Source organism: Danio rerio, chromosome 8 (genome assembly GCF_049306965.1).
Source record: "Danio rerio strain Tuebingen ecotype United States chromosome 8, GRCz12tu, whole genome shotgun sequence".
NCBI classification, from domain to species: domain Eukaryota; kingdom Metazoa; phylum Chordata; class Actinopteri; order Cypriniformes; family Danionidae; genus Danio; species Danio rerio.
This window is the reverse complement of record NC_133183.1, coordinates 49,390,372-49,397,227: the sequence shown is the minus strand read 5'-3', so window position 1 is coordinate 49,397,227 and position 6,856 is coordinate 49,390,372. Positions and strand designations below refer to the sequence as shown.

At 32.9% G+C, this 6,856-nt stretch overlaps 1 long non-coding RNA gene across 1 annotated transcript; it reads left to right on the top strand.

The window, feature by feature from the left end:
* The first annotated feature begins 2,403 nt into the window (after positions 1–2,403).
* LOC141375902 (uncharacterized) lies at positions 2,404–6,326 on the top strand. The gene is made up of 2 exons (XR_012384708.1): positions 2,404–4,506; positions 5,698–6,326. It is a non-coding gene; the product is annotated as an uncharacterized lncRNA (long non-coding RNA).
* The last annotated feature ends 530 nt before the right edge of the window (positions 6,327–6,856 follow it).

Genomic DNA, 6,856 nt, shown 5'->3' with positions numbered 1-6,856 from the left:
GATTCCTCTGGAACATCTTACCCATGTTTTACACAAAAAAACAGAACATTTTTTCAAAGTTTGGACTCCATACTTGGACTATTTGGAACCTAGTCTTTGCCCTATCATGCTGAAAGGAATATTGTAACTATTGTTTTCTGAAAAACATACAATGTTATTATTATCCCTTTTTTTCCGATCTGTTTCATGTGGGGTAGTGCTGTTTTATAGGTAATCTGAGCCTTTTTTTTTGTTTCCTTTTACATTGTTTTTTGTTGTCATTATTTTTGTTGTTGTTGTGTGAGTATCTTTTGAAGAATTGTTGTTATGTCTGTATTATAGTGAAAATCCAATAAATATAATTATAAAAAAAAAAAAAAGAGGCTAATAATTTGGACCCAAAATGGTTTGTAAAAAAAAATTAAAACTGCTTTTATTCTAGTTGAAATAAAACAAATAAGACTTTCTGTGGAAGAAAAAATATTATCAGAAATACTGTGCAATTTCCTCGCTCCATTAAAAACCATTTGGGTGATTTATATATATATATATATATATATATATATATATATATATATATATATATATATATATATATATATATATATATATATAAATATATATAAATATATATATATATAAATATATATAAATATATATATATATAAATATATATATATATATATATATATATATATAAATATATATATATATATATATATATATATATATATATATATATATATATATATAAATATATATATATATATATATATATATATATATATATATATATATATATATATATATATATAAATATATATATATATATATATATATATATATATATATATATATACAGCTGAAGTCGGAATTATTAGCCTTTTGAATTTTTGAATATATATATATTGGTGCTAACGTACTGTGTTAACACGAGACTCTTATCATACGATAAAAAAATAGCGCCATTAATCTATTCTCAAAGTTGGGCTGGGAGCTGGGTCTGTTTTAGGCAAGCTATGATGACTTTTACCTTGATATTTTAGCACGGATGTATACGTTTATACCAAAAAAGTGCCTTTCTGAATCAAATCATCAGGATGCCTGACTTTAACTGCTGTTCGGCAGTTTCACTTTAACTCATTAAGATTTTATTTATGCCGGCGTGACAAACTGAGGTATTAAAAGCAAAAAAGAGTAAGGACTGGGGAGAGAATTTTATGGAATTTAAAAACGCACGTCGATGGAAAGAAAAAAAAACGTCTGCATTTCACGATGTGTGTGTGTGTGCGGTCCTTTACTGACAGCCGCGTGTGTGGATCTTGTCGGAAAATATGGCAAAAAGTCCTACATGATGGTAGTAGTTTGATTGCGGTGTTTACTTCAATAATGCCACTAATATATGTACACTCCACATTTCTGTTTAGTTCATTTATGACTTTAGTTGGATTAAGGTAATCGAAAATCACAGTTTCAAGCTTATGTAAGCCTACAGTTCAAAATTTATGTTTAACTGAATGAACAGTTAGTAAACACAAGTACATCTTACTGTACATTATTTATTTTCATCACCAATTATCATAGTAGAACAGTTTCTCAAGCAGTTTGTGATGCATTTTGGAGACAGGAGATAAGCCCCTGGTCTAATGTGCCACCTGGCTTTGAGAAACCTGTTCTCAAAGACTTATTATTTGGGTAGCACACATATTCTGAATGCCTTAGGAAGAATTTATATGAGCCATTTTATTCTAGATTAATCTAGATAAAAAAATGATCTATGCCCTCATATATATATATATATATATATATATATATATATATATATATATATATATATATATATATATATATATATATATATATATATATATATATATATACTACTATACTACTTTACTACCTAACTTCTAGTTGATCATTTGGAAAAGTGGCAGGAGGTAGATTTTTCCAATGAATCATCTGTTGAATTGCATTCCAATCATCACAAACACTGCAAAAGGTCTATTGGAACCCTCATGGATTTCCTACAGAAGTTTAATGAAGAAAAAAATCATGGTTTGGGGTTACATTTAGTATGGGGGCATGTGAAAGATCTGTAGAGTGGATGGCAACATCAACAGCCTGGGGTACATGAGGGCAAATTCTTCAGCAGGATAGCGCTCCTTCTTCCATCTTATACTTCAGTCTCTACATCAAAGTTCCTGACAGTAAAGAAGGTCAAGGAAGTCAAATTTCTAACCATGAAAATAATTAATAATACAAAAATGTATATAAATATTTTGTAGGGAAATATGGAAATGGAAATGTATTTTTATATTTTAATAGAAATTAAATATATTTTCAGTAAAAAAAAAAAAATATATATATATATATATATTTTTTTTTTTATCTAACAACACGGATACAACATATATTCAAACTTATGGGCTGTCACACACTTACACACACACACACATCAAATTATCCTTCATCCTAAACACAACATTTCTCCCCTCGTCTATTGTTTTTGTCACTCAACTTCAACTTCTTTCCATTTCCTCCTGCCTACCCATTCATCTAGTCGATTATCTTTTTATTTGTCTGTTTATTTGTTTCTCCCTTTATTCGTTTTTCGAAGTCCCTGCATTTCCTCCACAGGGGGCTAATCTGGCCTTGATTGATGATCTCATTTCTTTTGCATTTGCACTAACGCTACTCGAGCCTCAGATCATAACGTGAAATAACAGTCTAACAGTCCCCTTTCCCAAAAGCACTAATTACGGTCATAAGAAAGTGCCACATAATTATCTTCATGGGTGCAGCTGCTGTAATAGATTTATATATGTTTATTTTTCATATCTGCTAAGAAACCAAGGGACTAATGAAATGTAATACAAATTAAACTTTGAGGCTGAACAGTGTTTAGAAGATGAGGATATCACTAGATGAGTAGGAATCAGAAATAACCTGTTATTAAACTTGAATTACTTCAGATGTTCTCACCATTTCAGCAAGCAAAATAACCTAGCATACAACATAGGTAGCTGTAATTCGGATAATGGGATTTTCTTTCACTAGAGACAATGGAGTCTTCGATGGGATTAATAAACATGTCAGTGACCAGCAAGCTTTTTTGTTTTTAAAAGATGTCAAATAGATGTCTAAGGCCGCATTTACACTGCACTGTTCAAGTGACTCAATTCCAATTTTTTTCTCCCATGTGGCACAGATCGGACATGGCCCATGTATGTGTAAGCAGGAAAAAATCACATGGATTCCGATTTACTGAAATCAGATTCAGGCCTTGTTCATTTGTGGAAATTTATCCGATATGAATGATCTGTACCTCGTGTCTGCAGTGTAAGCAGGTAGATCAGATTTTCACCTGTCAAGGCGATTCACGTGTCATTAAAAACCATAGCGAATGACGTCAAGTCAGACACTTTCATTTCAGTACAGACTTCAGCAGTCTCAAACCTTAAATCTCATACACGAGGACTAAATACACTTTTATATTATCAAATAGCACAAGTATTTATGCATGTTAAGGAGAGAGAAAGATCGCGAGAGCGTAATATCCTGGTGGGGGGAGGGATTACGGGAGTTTTCCAGGAGAAAGAACAATACAGGAGATGGGTCTGTGAGATGGGTCTCACAGGAAATGAGACTCACGGAAAAACGGCAGTCTTGGCAGGTATGCGGCAGACATCTTTGAAGTGTCACTTAGGCAGTATGGTTGGGCATTCTGTCTAAATGAGGAAACATTAAATTCTCCAAATTTATTTGGCAAGCTTACGATTACATATTTGTAATCACCAATGAAATTAAACAACATCTTTCTTATAAGTTTTGTTTATAAATGTCTGAATTAAACAAAATCTGTGTATTTTCAGGTTGCACATCTGCACTCAAAAGGAATGAGATAACGACACAAACCTCATTTATGCCGGTTCTACACATTATAATCCTCTGGATAATGATCATCAGATCACGCTGCTCTTCTGAAGTAATCCACAACTTGGTCTTGATGGCGAATGTCTTCCAGAAATCACAGCGACTCTCTGTTTATTAGTTTGTTGGTATATAAGTAGTTGCTGTCATGAGATGTGCATTTGACAGGACGAACTGTACCTCGCGTTCGCTTCGAATGTTCGTTCGTTGGTCTTTGTATTAAGTTACTATTTTTTTATTACCCAACTTCTATTAGTATTAAATAGTGGGAAATAGTTCACATTGATTTGTAGACCCTTTGACTCAAAATCTTTGACTGTTTGACTCAACAGCAGCTGCAGGTAACTTAAATATTCAGTGTGATTTTTGAGGCAAAAGATGGTTGTGTCATATTCTCATGTCAATTGCCTCTAGGCCAAAAAGCTGCATTTCAAAACACCAAAAGGACTACAGGCTACTGCAAAAGTTCTTCACTCTCAAACTGCCACTGATATGAGATCACCTAGAGCTGACACGTGGAACACACCACAAAAATAAACCCTGACAGACACCAGTCGATGTCCAACTATCTTCTTGGAGTGTCATCATGGCCCTTAGGTAAGGTAACACTTACTGTTTATACCGACTTAAGGCATTTATGATTTATGTCTATGTAAATAATTTAAGCATAGGTTTTTTGATATACTGTTGTTGTGTATATTTGTTCATCCAAGCCTCCCCAAAAAGCATTAAAAAATGACTCAAATTGGTATTCTTGTGCAATCAGCGTGTATCTTTCTGTGTATGGACACTGAAAACTTCCATATTACTATTTTTTAAAATTTCTTAAATGGTGGACTATTCTTGATCAAAATACGTTTTTAAGGAGAGATTTTGAAGCCAGTAATACTTTATTGTTCATGCAACAAAGCTAAGTTGTGTTCACATAATTTTTCCTGTCCTTCATGTATACAGTATAGTCAACGTGGTTCTATTTATGCCACAGTGGGTTTTTATGAACTGTTGAAGGTTTTTCAATAGCTGTCATGTATTTCTAGCTGCTGACCAGGTTCTTATACATTTGGCAAGTCTGTATGTCCTTCAAACTTTAAATAAGTTGCTTGTTTTTGCACATGGTTGCTGCATGCGGTCAAGTTAAAGGAAGAAAAGTTTTCTGAGCATAATCCATTCAATACTGTAATGCTCTGTTCGCTAATTGCCTCGCATCCTCTATTATTAAACTTCAGTTAGTGCAAAATGCAGCTGTTCTTACCAGGTCTAGAAAATATGATGATATCAACCCAATTTTTTTCTCCTTACACTAGCTGCCTGTTAAGTTTAATATTGATTTATGGAAGAAATATTGATTATTACCTATAAAGCTTTGAATAATTTAGCACTTGTTTATCTAACCAACCTTCTTTCTTGCTACAATCCAACCTGCACTTTAAGATCTCAAAACTCAGGGCTTCTGGTAGTACCTACAGCAAAGTCTACTAAGGAGGTTGAGCCTTCTTATTTATGTCTCCTAAGCCTCAGACACACTCTCTCAGTTTAAAACTAGATTAAAGACCTATCTTTTTAATAAAGCATACACACAATGCATCACATAACGAGTGGGCTTGACAACAACCAGTAAGGACACACTCTTTCTATCTTAACGCACCAGACATTTTGTTAGAAATACTCGTATGCTTTACATGTTTGTTTTAATGTTTGTTTTTATAACTACTATTTTTATTTAGAAAACTTCATTTTTGCATCTTGTTTAAAAACACTATTTATTTTTTATTCTCTATTTTCACTTAGGGATACACATCCTAAGGCCACTAGAGATTATGCAGTGCCATTTATGCAAGCCAAGACCTGTGAAAAAAATGATGTCAAGGTATCTATAATCTTGGACCAGGCCGTATCCTGTGCTGATGCTGTGGTGCTCATGCAGGAGCAGAGAGATTGAGACTGATTCCACAGTGACAGACATGTCTCTGCATTTGTCCTGTGGGCCAATCTAAACACCTGCCGGTCACCTACAGTACTCACACCTGCAGTTCTCCATGATGGATGTCAAGTGTTCTCCAGCCTCCGGCGCCTAGACTGCAACTCTACGCAAGTAGTTTAGCCAGAGGATAAATGGTTGCTTTTTTCTTTCAAGTTTTTTTCCCCTTAACCCCATTAATTTTCACCACTGACTTGCTTGGTGTGCATCATTGGACTTGCTTATCAGAGTTTGGACTTTCAGCAGAGAAATTTAAACCACACTAAACTGAACTAAACTGAACTTCAACTCTGAAAAATGGACTGACACATTTTCAATTTACTAGAACTTTTATGTTAAGGTGCTTTGACACAATTTACACTGTAAAAGTGCTATAGAAAAAAAGTTATTGAAATTGAGTATAATGAATAAAGATCATTTAATTTATTGGATAAAACCATATCTTTCAACTGCTCCAACTTTCTGCTCAGATCAAAATTAAACACACCACTCAATACAAAAATAGTCTTGCTGAAAAACCAAACATTGCTCTCAGACACAACACATAAACCCTCAAACACACACACATTGCAACAGTCTTACACACTGATGAGGTAAATTCAAGAAATAAGTTGTTGTCTGTGAGCTTTCACTGCAGCTGAAACACATATATGAATTCTATCTGTATATGAGGCATTTCATTTTATTGCGGCAGCATAGTGCAAAAGTTAAAGTACATGTATCCAGTCAAACCAAACATTATTCAGACACCTTCAACATTTCTCAAATCATATTTTTTTTATTGTTCTAGTTTATATATATATATATATATATATATATATATATATATATATATATATTGTGACTATTCTTGTAGTAAAAAATCATATTAATATTTGACAAGAGTTGATCTCTTTCAGAACAAATTAATTTCGAAAATATGTTTGATAGAAAGGTACAGTATATAATGGATTAAAACTAACCAAAACT